General features: G+C 47.5%; 1 long non-coding RNA gene and 1 pseudogene across 1 annotated transcript; both read left to right on the forward strand.

Moving 5' to 3' along the window:
* The first annotated feature begins 5,538 nt into the window (after positions 1 to 5,538).
* Positions 5,539 to 8,791, forward strand: LOC119295728. Its single transcript, XR_005144180.1, has 2 exons — positions 5,539 to 5,968; positions 6,601 to 8,791. It is a non-coding gene; the product is annotated as an uncharacterized LOC119295728 (long non-coding RNA).
* A 388-nt stretch (positions 8,792 to 9,179) lies between these two features.
* Positions 9,180 to 9,680, forward strand: LOC119292615 (annotated as a pseudogene).
* The last annotated feature ends 6,901 nt before the right edge of the window (positions 9,681 to 16,581 follow it).

The following is a 16,581-nucleotide window of genomic DNA, read 5'->3' on the forward strand; positions in this document are numbered from 1 at the left end:
ACTACCCATAGATTCATCATAATAAGCAAACAACACATAGGAAACCGAATCTGTCAAAAACAGAACAGTCTGTAACAATCTGGAACTCTTGAATACTTATGTAACTCCAAACATTCTGGACAATTAGGAAAACCTGGGAAATTTGTGTACCAATCTTGTGCAAAAAGAATCAAATCAAAAGCACGCTTCTTTGAATTAAGAAAATTATTTTCCTGGGCGCAAAGGTTTCTGTTTTTCAGCAAGATCAAAACAACTATCACCGTAAACTATCCAAAGGTCTAACTTGGCACAAACACTAATTAAAACACAGAACCACATCTAACCAGATGCTAGATGAATATTCAAATCAAAACAGAAACAAAAAGCAAAGAACAAAAATAAAATTGGGTTGCCTCCCAACAAGCGCTATTGTTTAACGCCCCTAGCTAGGCATAAAAACACAAATAGATCTAGGTATTGTCGTCTTTGGTATGCAATTCTTTTCTCATCAAATCCTCCAAAACTCGTCTTAACAAATCTATCCTTTCCTTTATTTCCTTTCTAGTAGAAGAACATAAATCATGAAAAGGACTTTGACTAGTGATTTTGACATTCATAAACCCGTAATCAGGATCATCATCATAAATATCATCATACAAAACACGTATCTCATTTCTAACGGGTTCTTTCATCATCTTATTCAACCAATCCCTATTAAATCCGACATAAATTCCCCTAGTAATCCAATCAAATTCCTCATAGGTCTCAAGGTACAAAGCTTGAGAGATTTCTGAATAAGGAACTCTCCTCCTAAGATTTTCACTATAAGACTGATAATCCCTAGATTCCAAACTACGCATAGTTTTTTTATCATGGAGTATATCTTCAATTGGAGGGTATTCAACATCCGTTTAATAAAAAGAAAAAAATATCCCTAGCTTCTTGTATTATAGAATCAAATTCATGCATAAGGATAATGGTGGCTATCTTTTTAGCTATTGGATGCTTAATATTGGGAAGTTCATAAAACACCTTTTGCAAAGCAGGATGAATATGCAAAAATTTTCTTTCTAATTTCTCAACGAGCTTAAAAATGGAATCCGCATAACAGTTTGTATCAAGAAGAATAGATCTTTTATTAATAGGCATAGATCCCGTACAATCATAAAATTCTTGAATAACATTCTTTCCAATAATATTCCCTTCTCCCACATGATTTTTTTTGTTTTGTAATTAGGAGGGGTTTCAGTTTCATGATCTAAAGAACAAGATCCAAGTTTTTCCTCAAGGTTTTCAATGATAACCTCCCCAGATTCAGACATGGTGGCAACAAACCAATCTAACAAATGGGCAAACTAAAAGCAAACGAAGAACACGAACAGAAGAGGCGCAAAGAAAGAGGCAAAGAAGAGGGCGAATCTTTTAGAAAATCATTTTAGAAGTGGGGGAGAGGAAAACGAGAGGCAAATGGTGAATGATGTAATGCAAGAGATGAGAGTTTTATGATGGGTACTTGGTATGTCTTGACTTGGCGTAGATCTCCCCGGCAACGGCGCCAGAAATTCTTCCTGCTACTTCTTGAGCTTGCGTTGGTTTTTCCCTTGAAAAGGAAAGGGTGATGCAGCAAAGTAGAGATAAGTATTTGCGTTGGTTTTTCCCTTGCCACTCCTTATTCCATAGTCCATCAAATCTCTACCCAAAACTTGAAAACTTCACAACACAGAACTCAATAGAAAACTCATGAGATCCGTTAGTATAATAAAATAAATCACCACTTTAGGTACTGTTGCAAACTCATTCTTTATTTATATTGGTGTAATATCTACTGTATTCCAACTTCTCCATGGTTCTTACCCCCCGATACTACCAATAGATTAATCAAAATAAGAAAACAACACATAGAAAACAGAATCTGTCAAAAATAGAACAGTCTGTAGCAATCTGGAACTCTCGAATACTGAGGGAAATACTTATCTCTACTTTGCTGCATCACCCTTTCCTCTTCAAGGGAAAAATCAACGCAAGCTCAAGAAGTAGCACATCTAAAAAATGAGCTATATCTTTAGGTCAAATCCATATTATTAGATGCGGATGAACGGGCATCTAAAACGGAGGCTGAGCAAAGATTGCAACAACTTCTCAGTGAAGAAGAGATGAAATGGGCACTTAGAGCTAAAGTGTGGAAGGTCATCCAAGGGGACGACAATACCCAGTTCTTCCATATGATTGCAAATAGAAAACATATAAAGAAGAAAATTTTCCAACTTGAGAAGGATGGGGGTACAATTGTAGGACACGAGAACCTAAAATTGTATATCTCTAATTACTATAAACAACTGTTTGGGGCTCCCGATGACAACTTTGTGTCTATAGACGAGCACTTGGCTGGGGATATTTCTTAGCTCGGGACATACGAGAATGAGATTTTATCCGCACCATTCACGGAGAAAGAGGTGTTTGAGGCCATATCACAGATGAAAAATAATAAGGCACCAGACCCATATGGCTTCCCAACAGAATTTTATAAGAAGTGTTGGCACATCATTAAAGGTGACCTTGTGCCGATGTTTCACGACTTGTTTAGCGGCCATCTGTAGCTATTTCACCTAAACTTTGGGACGATAACGTTGTTGCCAAGGAAGGAGGAGGAAGTATGTATTGAGCAGTTCTGACCAATCTGTCTGCTCAATGTGAGCTTTAATTTTTTTACTAAAGTTGGGAAAAACGGACTGACGGGATTGCACATAGTGTGGTGCAACCAACTCAGACGACTTTCATGTCGGGCAAAAACATACTAGAGGTGTGGTTGTCCTACATGAAACACTACACGAGATCCACTCGAAGAAACTAGATGGGGTGGTCTTCAAAGTGGATTTTGAAAAGGCGTATGATAAAATTAAATGGTCGTTTCCCCAGCAGGCCTTACGTATGAAGGGTTTCAATGATTCTTAGAGGAAACATGTTGATTCATTTATACAAAAAGGCAGTGTCGGAATTAAAGTGAATGATGACATAGGTCACTACTTCCAGACACATAAGGGTCTAAGACAGGGGGACCTGATGTCTCCTATCTTGTTCAACACTGTAGCAGATATGTAGGCAATTCTGATAGGTAGAGCTAAAGAGGAAGGCCAAGTAGGAGGACTAGTACCACATCTAGTAGATGGTGGGGTGTCTATACTACAATACGCTGATGATACTAGAATTTTCATGGAACATGATTTGGCAAAGGACAGAAATATGAAGCTTGTGTTATGCCTATTCGAACAATTGTCGGTATTGAAGATTAACTTTAACAAAAGTGATTCTTTTTGTTTTGGGAGAGCCAAAGATGAACAAGATGCTTATAAACAACAGTTTGGATGTGAACTGGGTACCCTACCATTTAGTTATCTGGGCATACCAATTCACCATCTCAAGCTTTCTAACAAGGAGTGGAAGTGTATTGAAGATCGATTTGAAAAGAAAATAAGCTGCTGGAAGGGTAAGCTTTTTCATACGTAGGTCGGCTAGTACTAATAAATTCAGTGCTCATGAATATGCCGATGTTCCTTTTGTCCTTCTTTGAAGTTCCTCTAGGGGTACAGAAAAGGTTGGACTTTTATCGATCACGATTCTTTTGGCAAAGTGATGAAATAGGGAGGAAATATAGCCTTACTAAATAGGACATGATTTGTAGGCCGAAGGATCAGGGTGGTCTTGGGATTGAGAATTTAGAGGTGAAGAACAAATGTCTTCTCAGTAAATGGTTGTACAGGGTTTCTGTTGAGACGGAAGGCACGTGGGTACAATTTTGACGCAATAAGTATCTACAATCTATGACCTTGACCCAAGTTACCGTTAGACTCAACGATTCACCTTTTTGGAAGGGGTTGATGAGAACGAAGGCAGCTTTCTTCCATAGAACTAAATTCATCATTGAAAACGGTGATTCGACGAGATTCTAGGAGAATATATGGTTAGGGAGACGCCTTTAGCCACATAACATCCGTCTCTATAATATTGTACAGCGTAAGGAGGCTTATGTGGCTGCAGTATTACAGTTCAACCCTCTAAATATTTAATTTCAGAAATTTTTAGTAGGAGACTGATGGGAAGCATGGCTACATCTTGTCAGAAAGTTGATGGATGTTAACCTCTCTGATGAGTCAGATAGTATTCACTGGATATTAACTATGAATGGCATTTTCTCAGTGAAATCTATGTATATGGACGTAATTGATTTTGGTCCGATTCTGAAATCAATACATATTTGGAAGATCAAAGTCCCATTAAGAATCAAAGTCTTCATGTGGTTTGTTCACAAGGAGGTGGTTCTGACTAAGGATAACTTGGCAAAACGTAATTGGGAGGGGAGTCAATGATGTAGCTTTTGTGATCAAGATGAAACCATCAAACACCTCTTTCTTAATTGTCCGCTGACCAAGCTTTCATGGCGTTCAGTTCATATAGCTTTTAATATCACCCCTCCAAATAGTATTCACACATTATTTGGGATGTGGCTAAATGGAGTAGAGACAAATATCGCGAGACATATTTGGATAGGAGTATGTGCATTACTTTGGGCTATATGAAACTGTAGAAATGATATGGTTTTTAATGGACAAACTCGCATAAATTATTTGCAGGTTATCTACAGGGCCACTGCTTGAATCCATACGTGGTCTTTACTCACTTATGTGGAAACCAAGGAGCCTTTGGTTACTGGGTCTACTCGATGGGAGATGATAGCTCGGGATATCTACAATCGGTTTGGATGATGGTCCAATAATAGGATAGGTGTTTAGTCATCTTGTCCTATTTTCGTTGGTTGTGGCAGATTTTTACTTTGTTTTATTTTATTTTATTTTCAGCTATGTTTGAGCTTGTTCTGGATCACGGTCTTTTGAATACTTTGCTTAATAAAAGGGCCTTATGCATCATTCTGATGAAGAATTGCAGATGCCGGGGATAATCATCCTTTTCTATTTTATTTCCATGTGTATGTATGCATGGATATGTATGACTTCTTCTCTCTAGGATTACAAAATGCAAATTTTTAACCTCACATAATGCACCAATTTTTTAGGGGTATGACACCATTGGGGTTCCCATGTACGTTGTCACAGTTTTTTCTTTTTTTTGTGAATAACGTTGTCATAGTTGTTGGATCCCAATAATAATTTTCTATGCACACTGAAGAGTTTCACCAGTCAATTACTCCGAGTTGAATCGATATATACGTCATATGGAAACACTTAAGCGTGTCGAATCTTGTGTATTCTCCACTTGTTTCTAGCCAGGAATAGCTAGTGGCTTAGTTAGTTAGCGAAGATATGAATGACCAAGACTTGCATATCGAACGACTAGTACCCGCACAAGAAAAACACTAGTATCGTACCGCCAATGACGAACGACTTGCATTGAGCAAGTCAATGTAAGAAAATATAAGTAGCAGCTCTCCTGCTGTCTCCCCTAAGGAGGAAATAACTAGTCAAGTCCACCTCATCTTTCAGTGTTATTATTATGGGAAACGTTTAAATCCGGCGGACCGGCCGAAGCTTCGGCCGGTCGACTCGCTCAGTCACGCGCGTACGCTCATGTACGAGAGCCACGCGTCCACTCACAACCGCCCACTTCCCTTATCCTCTCTCATGGGTGCTGCTGGCCACACAATCAATCCACATCCATCTTTTTCTTCCACCTCCTGTGACGCCGCTGCTCCCACCGCTCCACCTCTTATTACTCGGCTGTCATTTGGTGTGCCACCGCCGCGAGCGTTGCCGTGGAGCCGAAGCGGCCACCAGCAGATCAGCAGCCGTGCCTGCTACTTCGGAGGTCCTCACTTTTTTGCTGCAATCGGTTTGTGGGAAGCTGCAACCGGCCGTCTAGGAGCTGCGACCGGCGACGGCCACCTGCGGGATGCGGCGGCGCTGGAAACGGTGACATCAGGGATGCTGGAACCCGTGGTGTTTTTTGCTGCTACCAGCTGTAATTTTTGCTGGAACTGGTGTGTTCTTTTTCCTTGGATCGGTGTCGGTGGTGATTTTCTGCTGGAACCAAGTTCTATTTTTGCTGGAACCAGTGATATGTTTTCTGCTATGGGAGGAATTTTTTGCTGGAACTGGTGTTTCCTTTGCTCGAATTGGTGCCAGCGGTGAATTTTGTTGGAACCACGATGTTTGTTTTGCTGGAAACATAGATGTGTTTTGCTGCCACCGACGGTAATTTTCGCTACATGGTACTACCATCGTCTCTGAATCTTGCTGGAACCAAGATGTTGTTTTGCTGGAAACAGAGATGTGTTTTGCTGCTACTGACGGTAATTTTTGCTACTTGGTAATACCATCGTCTCTGAATTTTGCAAGATCCAGTACTCTTTTTTTTGGTACCATTGCTTTGCTTTTTGCTGCAACCAAATGATTTTTTTGCTACCACTGTCTTTGAGTTTTGCTGGAACCAAATGATTTTTTTGCTACCATTGTCTTAGTTTTTGCGGGAACTAGCACCTATTTGTTTTACTATCATCTTTGGATTTTTTGCTGGAAGCGTCGTCGATTTTGCTACAACCGGCAAATGTTTTTGCTACGTCCATTCATGACGAAGATTAGGTACATCCTTTTTTTCATGGTGTTTCTGCAGGCTCGGCGAAGATTAGCCGCGGGCGGGGGTGGCCGGCAAGCACGGGCGGCGCGGGGGTGGCCGGCAAGCATGGGCGCGAGCGCGGGGGTGGCCGGCAAACATGGGCACGAGCACGGACGGCGCGAGTGTGGCCGGCGAGCATGGGCGCGAGCACGGACGGCGCGAGGGTGGGCGAGCACAGGCGCGGATGCGGACGGCGCGAGGGTGGGCGAGCACAGGCGCGGATGCGGACGGCGCGAGGATGGCCGGGGAGCACGGGTTCGAGCGCGGGCGGCGCAGGGTGGCCGGCAAGCATGGATTGCGCGAGACAGGCGGCGAGCATGGAGATCTCCCTTTTTTCTTTTTTCTTCACGCGTGTGTGGAAGGGAGAAGACGACTCAATCGCGCTATCCAGACCGTTTATTTGTACAGGATCCAACGCCTGGCAGCGGACCGGCCGAAACTTCGGCCGGTGCGCCGGCGCCTAGCGTGGGAAACGTTTAAATCCGGTGGACCGGCCGAAGCTTCGGCTGGTCGACTCGCTCAGTCACGCGCGTACGCTCATGTACGAGAGCCACGCGTCCACTCACAACCGCCCACTTCCCTTATCCTCTCTCACAGGTGCTGCTGGCCACACAATCAATCCACATCCATCTTTTTCTTCCACCTCCTGTGACGCCGCTGCTCCCACCGCTCCACCTCTTATTACTCGGCTGTCATTTGGAGTGCCACCGCCGCGAGCGTTGCCGTGGAGCCAAAGCGGCCACCAGCAGATCAGCAGTCGTGCCTGCTACTTCGGAGGTCCTCACTTTTTTGCTGAAATCGGTTTGTGGGAAGCTGCAACCGGCCGTCTAGGAGCTGCGACCGGCGACGGCCACCTGCGGGATGCGGCGGCGCTGGAAACGGTGACATCAGGGATGCTGGAACCCGTGGTGTTTTTTGCTGCTACCAGCTGTAATTTTTGCTGGAACTGGTGTGTTCTTTTTCCTTGGATCGGTGTCGGCGGTGATTTTCTGCTGGAACCAAGTTCTATTTTTGCTGGAACCAGTGATATGTTTTCTGCTATGGGAGGAATTTTTTGCTGGAACTGGTGTTTCCTTTGCTCGAATCGGTGCCAACGGTGAATTTTGTTGGAACCAAGATGTTTGTTTTGCTGGAAACATAGATGTGTTTTGCTGCCACCGACGGTAATTTTCGCTACATGGTACTACCATCGTCTCTGAATCTTGCTGGAACCAAGATGTTGTTTTGCTGGAAACAGAAATGTGTTTTGCTGCTACTCGGTAATTTTTGCTACTTGGTAATACCATCGTCTCTGAATTTTGTAAGATCAAGTACTCTTTTTTTTGGTACCATTGCTTTGCTTTTTGCTGCAACCAAATGATTTTTTTGCTACCACTGTCTTTGAGTTTTGCTGGAACCAAATGATTTTTTTGCTACCATTGTCTTAGTTTTTGCGGGAACTAGCACCTATTTGTTCTACTATCATCTTTGGATTTTTTGCTGGAAGCGTCGTCGATTTTGCTACAACCGGCAAATGTTTTTGCTACGTCCATTCATGACGAAGATTAGCTACATCCTTTTTTTCATGGTGTTTCTGCAGGCTCGGCGAAGATTAGCCGCGGGCGGGGGTGGCCGGCAAGCACGGGCGGCGCGGGGGTGGCCGGCAAGCATGGGCGCGAGCGCGGGGGTGGCCGGCAAACATGGGCACGAGCACGGACGGCGCGAGTGTGGCCGGCGAGCATGGGCGCGAGCACGGACGGCGCGAGGGTGGGCGAGCACAGGCGCGGATGCGGACGGCGCGAGGGTGGGCGAGCACAGGCGCGGATGCGAACGGCGCGAGGATGGCCGGGGAGCACGGGTTCGAGCGCGGGCGGCGCAGGGTGGCCGGCAAGCATGGAGATCTCCCTTTTTTCTTTTTTCTTCACGCGTGTGTGGAAGGGAGAAGACGACTCAATCGCGCTATTCAGACCATTTATTTGTACAGGATCCAACGCCTGGCAGCGGACCGGCCGAAACGTCGGCCGGTGCGCCGGCGCCTAGCGTCGCCCAAAATCGTCCTATACCGTGTGGTATGCGCGTGCGGTGGAGTGTAGGTGTAGTGTGAGAAGCTCCTAGCGTGTCGTCTTGTGTCTCAAAAAGAAATGCAGTTCGTACTGAGCATCAGTGACAAATGTTCGATCGAGCTTACCAACACGTCATTATTCATACGTCGCTTCAAGATCGTTCGCAGCTTCCCTGAAACTTCCGGCAACCATATCTTCACGCAACGCGCGCGCCGGATGCAAAGCACTTGCATCAATATGACGTAGTGCTCGCTATCGTCACGACTTACGAGCGGGATATATAACGCCAGACGAGCACGGAAATTTCGGGCTGCCACGTGTTCGAACACTTGCACTCATAAGTCATAAACCACCTTGACCTTGACTCTCGTCAACATTATACTCGTGGTGGTATTAGCTTAGCTTAAGAATCGGATCGAGAGCCATATCCACCTTAAACCCCCGGCATGCACGCTTCATTCGCGCCTATATATAAGCAATGCATCGGCCTCACACTAAAACATTCCACACTTATATTGGCCATTACTAGCAGAATAGCAAAACAAACGTCTGTAAGCAGCACGTGTACACGTTAATCTAGCTCGCTAGTATGACAATGGACGTAGCCAGTGGTGATACACGGTCACCGATCAAGTCGATAGAGCTGCTGCTTAAGCTATCTTCGCCGGCATCGTCTAGCAGGGTAATCGGCAAGAACAAGCGGGTGCAGCTGCAGGCCGCCGGCGGCACCTACGAGTGCCGGACGTGCGGCCGCCGGTTCGTCACGTTCCAGGCGCTGGGCGGCCACCGGACCAGCCACAAGCGGCCGCGGGTGCGCGCGCACAGCCTCGATCTCCTGCTCGGCGCGCGCCCAGGCAAGGCCAGGGCCCGGTGCAGCTGCACCGCTGCGGCACGTGCGGCCAGGCGTTCCCCACGGGGCAGGCGCTCGGCAGGCACATGCGCCGCCACAGGCCGGCACTGGCCGCGGCGACGTGGATGGGGACGGCCACGTCGTCGTCGACCTCGTGCATGTCTGTGTCTGGTCAGCATTGTTAGAAGGGAGAGAAAGATTTGGTGGAATAGTTGTTGTATTGCTTGAGCCTCGTGGGCATATTTATAGAAGTACATGATGTATTTAGAGTACAAGGCAAGCCAGAATAATTCCTAGTCTAACATATGTTTCCTAATACAATCACGTTACTCAACATCCCCCCGCAGTTATAACGGTAGCGACGTAGACGGTGAGACTGGAGAAGAATCCGAAGGCAAGCCGACGGACACCCTCCCACAGTCGTAACGGTCGACGCATCACGGAGTCGTGGCTGAAGTGAAAACCAACGTTGTTGTTCAAGCAGGTGGTAGCCCTTTGTGCTGTTTGTCGATGTAGCCGAGAGCGTGGGTGATGGAGCCGTGGTCGAGGTAGCCGTGCGAAGAATGCCGTGGTCGATGTCGAGTCGGGGTAGCCGGTGTCGAGGAAGTCGCCGTGGAGCCGCGGGCGCAAGGGGGCGCCGAGTTAGCATGGGCGCAGTGGTGTCGAAGTAGTGGTGCGCTAGGAAGTAGATGATGTTGACGACGCGTCGCGGTGGGTTTGCCAAGCCCGGTGACACATCGTGGACGAAGGCACACACCGGTGTTGCTAGCACCGGGCATGCGTAGACGGACGAAGACGAAGTTGACGAAGCGCCGCGCCAGGCTTGCCAAGCCCGGGGACACGTCGTGGACAAAGGCACGCGGCGGTGTTGCCAGCACCGAGCATGCATAGACTGGGACCTGCACAAGCTGTACGCCATGTTGAAGAAGTCGGAGAGGCCAGCAGAGAAGAACTCGACGACGATTGCGGCGTCCATCGGCGCGGGACCGATGTCACCAACGGTGGTCGGAGTAGACGAAGTGGTCAGGGTAGATGACGGCGACGCTGGCGACGGGATGGTGCTTGGACGAAGACGAAGGGGTGGACGGGCGACGGCGGCGGCGGCTATGAAGGTAGTGGCGGCAGCGACCAGAAAAGAGCGGCAGCGGCGGCGGCTAGGTTAGGAGTGCGGCGGCGGTGCTCGAAGTAGGCGAAGAACCCTGACAGCGTGACGAAGACCGGCGCGAACGGTGGCGTTCCCACGCCAAGGGAGACGGCGCGGCGCATACCACGAGAGGTCGACGCGCGGTGACGGCAGAGTGGATCGCGGTCCGCGGTGCTACGGCCCGAAGGGGTGACGCAGCGGCGGCAGGAGGGTCGGGGCGATGGCGGGGACCGCGGGCCGCAACGCTGCGGCCCGGAGGGGCGACGTAACGGCGATTCGCGAGTCGGTGCAGCCGCAGGGACGGCCTCGGGGCGGCGGCGGGACCGCTTATCACGACAATATGGTCCGAAGGGGCAACGCAGCGGCAACACATGGGTTGATGCATCCGCGAGGAGAACCACAGGGCGGCGGCGCTGCGGCCCGACGGAACGATGCAGCGGCAGCCCAATGCTCAATCGGTGGAGAGGCGCGCTGAACTCGCGGACGATCTTCACGGGACCTGCGGAGGCGCGCTTAACCGACGGGCCAGGTCGGTCGCGCGGCATAGATGAGGCGGGTCGCTGCGGCGAGCGGGTGATCAAGCCGATCACGCACGAGGTCGGGGACGCCGCTCGGTGGAGGCGTGGCGGCGGCGGGGTCCAAGATGAAGCCGGCGACGACGGACAGCGTGAGACGTCGTGCGGACGAGCTTGTTAGCACCGGCACCTGGGCTGCCAAAGCAACGCCGGCGCCAGGGCAGCGAGGACCGAGCGACCAACGGACCAGCGGCGCCCGAGTTGAGGCAGCCGACAAGCCTGACGCAGTCGTCCCGACGCAGCCGAGGACAAGGCCGACGAGGTAGACCGCCGGGCCGCCGTGCAGACGCGGCGGAGGCGGGTGATGTGGTCGATGGGCGGGCCAACGCGCGAGCGACGACTATGATTGGCCGTCGCATGGCGCGTGGCCGCCGGGTCGGGGCGATGCAGGTGTCCAGGTCGGAGCAGGGCGGTGACGGCCGGCACAGGGCGACAGGCGGACCGGCGCGCGGACGACGGCGGGCCGCCTCGGCGCGCGTGGCCGCCGGGTCGGAGGAGAGGCCGGCGGGTCGCGCCGGGGTCGGAGTAGAGGCGCTCGGGGTCGATGGCGGCGGTGGGCGACGCAAAACGATCAAGAATAGATCGGAAAACCAAAAAGAAACTACGCGATCAAAATGACCGACGGGAGAGAGAAAATCCCGGAGCAAGGCTCGGGGAAAAGACTCTCTAGGGCAGTCGATCAACAGGATCGACGGACGAACCCTAGGTACGGGCGGCACGGCCCCCGGCGGCGGTCATGGAGGCCGACCGCTCCGGGGGCGGCGCGCAGGTGCGGAAGCGGCGGCGGCTAGGGTTTAGGATCGACTTGCGATAGATACCATGTTAGAAGGGAGAGAGAAATTTGGTGGAATAGTTGTTGTATTTCTTGAGCCTCGTGGGCATATATATAGAAATACATGATCTACTTGAAGTACAAGGCAAGCCAGAATAATTTCTAGTATAACCTATATTTTCTAATACAATCATGTTACTCAACAAGCATGACAATGCCGATTGGCCTACTTTAATACAGTTTATATAAGGGATTTAGTGCTACTGTCTATAAGTTGGCATTGGTTGATTTCAAGTGGTTCAAAAAAAAGTGGTTTGGTTTGCTCTACTCTCGGGGAATGCATGCACTCTACTACAAGGTATAAATGTTTATTGTAATACTATATATATATATGTGTGTGTGTGTGGTGCCAATACGTGCACATGTGTGGTGTAATAATAAATCAAAGAACTCAGTTTGAAATCACCTACGTCACTCTATTTCAAACGAAAATATAGCCTCGCTAAATGGGATATTATCTGTAGGCCAAAAGACCAAGGGAGGCTTGGTATTGAAAATTTAGAAGTAAAAAACAGATGTCTTTTTAGGAAGTGGCTGTCACGCCCAATATGTGACCCTATCCAAAAGGAATTCGAAGGTCCCACCAAGGATAGACCCGCATATTGAAACGCTTTTGCAAGGTGGATATCATTACATCAACATTACATAATAGATGGAGATACATACAAGAGGCATACAATGCCTCACGAATACAACATCACAATACATAAGAGCACCATCCGACTACGGATGAAACACAAACAAAAGCTCAAACGGCATCCACCCTGCTAGCCCAGGCTGTCGACCTGGAACCTATCCCCTGATCGAAGAAGCAGAAGAAGAACTCAACGCAAGCAAGCATCGCTCTCGCGTCATGATCATCGCATAACCTGTACCTGCAACTGTTGTTGTAGTAATCTGTGAGCCACGAGGACTCAACAATCCCATTACCATGGGTATCAAGACTAGCAAAGCTTAAAGGGAAAGGAAGGGGTAAAGTGGTGAGGCTGCAGCAGCGACTAAGCATATATGATGGCTAACATACGCAAATAAGAGCAAGAAGAGATCAAATGGAACGGTCGTGAAGCTAGCAATGATCAAGAAGTGATCCTGAACTCCTACTTACGTCAAACATAACCCAGAAACCGTGTTCACTTCCCGGACTCCGCCGAGAAGAGACCATCATGGCTACACACACGGTTGATGCATTTTAATTTGTTTCTGGTGTCAAGTTATCTACAACCGGACATTAACAAATTCCCATCTGCCTATAACCGCAGGCACGGCTTTTGAAAGATTATACCCTGCAGGGGTGTCCCAACTTAGCCCATGATAAGCTCTCGCGATCAATGAAGGATATACCTTCTCCCAGGAAGACCCGATCAGACTCGGAATCCCGGTTTACAAGACATTTCGACAATGGTAAAACAAGACCAGCAAAGCCGCCCGATGCGCCGACAAATCCCGATAGGAGCTGCACATATCTCGTTCTCAGGGCAACACCGGATGAGACTAGCTACGAGTAAAATCAACCCTCAAGTTGCCCCGAGGTGGCCCCGCAGGCAGCTCAGTTCGGACCAACACTTAGACAAGCACTGGCCCGGGGGGGGCTAAAATAAAAATGACCCTCGGGTTGGCCGACCCAAGGGAAAAGGTATAGGTGATGGTGAGGCAAATGGTAAAATCAAGGTTGGGCCTTGCTGGAGGAGTTTTATTCAAAGCGAACTGTCAAGGGGGTCCCATAAATCACCCAACCGCGTAAGGAACGCAAAATCCGGGAACATAACACCGGTATGACGGAAACTAGGGCGACAAGAGTGGAACAAAACACCAGGCATAAGGCCGAGTCTTCCACCCTTTACCAAATATATAGATGCATTAATAATATAAGAGATATTGTGATATCCCAACCAAAATCCTGTCCACCATGGAGCAATCTTCAACTTCACCTGCAACTAGCAACGCTATAAAAGGGCTGAGCAAAGCGGTAACATAGCCAAGCAACGGTTTGCATAGGAAAGGTGTCAAAGCTTAGAGGTTCATGGCAATATGGGAGGCTTGAAAAACAGGTGATAGGTAGCGTAGCAAAACGATAGAACGAAGCAACTAGCATAGCAATGATAGTAGTGAGATCCATGGTAGAGGTCATCTTGCCTGAAATCCCGCAAGGAAGAAGAACGAGTCCATGAAAAAGACGAACGGATGAAGCCAAACCAAGCGTAGACGAATGAATCCTCACGATCGCAACGAAACGGGAACTATCGAAAAGAAGCACACAACAAGGTAAATACACCACACATGAACAAGGCATGATGCACAACAAACATGATGCATGACAAAGCTACATGAAGCTACTCATGACAAGAGATGATGCAAACAAGAGCAACACATCAAGGCAAGTTTAAATGAGGCCGGGAACAACATATAATAATTCCGGTAAGTCCTCATATGCAAATTTCAAAGTTGGTCCAGATCTGAATAAACCTTATGTTCAAGTTTTTAAACAGAAAGTTAAAATGCACCAAGATGATCTACACGAGAATCTAGTCAAGTTACATATAAAGTTCATTTAGTTCGGAGCTACGACCTAGAAGATATGAGCAAAACAAGTTAAACATGGCATTGATGCAAAATGCATACAAACATCAAGCAAACACACCAAAACAAGGATGCAACATGATAATATGAAACTACATGCAATTCTAATCAAGTTTCATATAGAGCACACTCAAAATGGAGCAACGGTTCAACACACACACATGAAACAAGTTTAAAGGACAAGCTGTCCAAAACAGCAACTAGGCATATTGCAAGCACCAAAACAATAAGCTAAAGCATCTCAACATTAAAACAAAAGACATGGGCATGATGTACAGGTAAAGCATAACAAAACATGAACACTGAGCTATCTCCAGAAACTACTAAAACATGCTCAAACACACATGGCAAGATTGCAAATAATAACAGTTCAGACTTTGCAGAAAATAACATCAGGTTGCAATGTTTAGAGCTATCAAAAAAATGTTACAGGAACTTATCATGGCAAACAAAGGCATGGCATGATACTACTAAATGCATAGAACAAAAGTCCCTTACTGACCATAAGCCAAAAAGGATCAGAAAATATGATGGCACCCATGTAAACATGTCAAGTTATATTACAGATTCATACATGGCAGGAACAGAATTATGAAGGCATGTTGGTGAGCTTGTACCACTCACCACAGTACATGGCATGGCAAGGCAACCAACAGTAAGAAGGCATGTTTGTGAAGCTAAGCATGGCAAGAGCAAGTCCATAAGGTGCATGGATCACTAACAACAATCATGGCAACAACTGAACTTAATGTTAACAGGCTGACAGCAACATTATTTAGGAATTTTGGAGCAAGATTACAACAAGCTACAGCAGGCTATAATTGCAACCAGGGGCATTGATGGATAGAGCATAACATGTAGAACAAAACACCCTTAGTGAACATCTCCAGATTATGCATAGAATGACTTGTAGCAGCAGGTTTACATAGCATCACGAAATAACAGATTCAGCCTAGCAAAACAGCAACAACGAGTACACTACTTAACAAGCTTGATTCACTCACCATAAGTCATTGCATGACAATATAAGCATAGTATCAGCAAGAAGACATGTTTATGAAACAAACCAAGGTAAGAACAAGTTCATAGCATGCAAGGATCAACTACAACAACCTTGGCAAAATTGAATAACATGTAAGCAATCTGCCAGGAAACATTTTGTAGCAAAAGTAGAGCACGAAAATGACATGCTAGACTACTCCATAATTGCAAACAGGGGCATGAATGGATAGAGAATAACCATATGTTCAAGACACCCTTACTGAAGTATCTCAAAATATGTATGGATCTCCCTGTATCAAGTTTACATGGCATCAAAATAACAGCAGAACAGGGACTGAAATCATCAACATCACGAAGGCTAGTTTACCTGCTTGTGCTAGTCACCACATTGATCACAAAAATACATGGCGAGCACCACTCTAAAGATGGCATGGCATAGTTCAAAACACATGTAGACATCAACCTCATAGGATGCACACATCAATCATGGCAAAAATGACAAAAGAGCAAGTTCTGTTAACAGATAGCAGACAACATTATGAAGCACTCTTGCAACGATGATTCAGGCATCAAGATGAGCTCAAATGAACATGATGCAATGGAATAAAATGAATTACTCGTTGAGACGAACAATTTGACATACTACATGCACAAAATGAAGCTACGGATGCAGAGATATGATGCGATGAACATGACATGATAATGTCAAAATAACAGGGACTTAGTGGATTTTCACCCTCCGAAAACGGGACGAGGAGGATCCGGGACGAGGAGATCCGGGCGGGGCGAGGGCGCGTTTGGATGGGCGGATTGGTGGATCTCATCCACCCTGCGGGTTGGATCCGGACGGGACGGACGCCGACGAGGTCCGGCGAGCTGGCGCGGTCGCCGAGGAGGCGCGGGGAGGGGCGCCGGCCGGAGCGGGACGACGAGGGGCGGCGGAGACGGGCCCGGCA

Source organism: Triticum dicoccoides, chromosome 4B (genome assembly GCF_002162155.2).
Source record: "Triticum dicoccoides isolate Atlit2015 ecotype Zavitan chromosome 4B, WEW_v2.0, whole genome shotgun sequence".
Taxonomy (NCBI): domain Eukaryota; kingdom Viridiplantae; phylum Streptophyta; class Magnoliopsida; order Poales; family Poaceae; genus Triticum; species Triticum dicoccoides.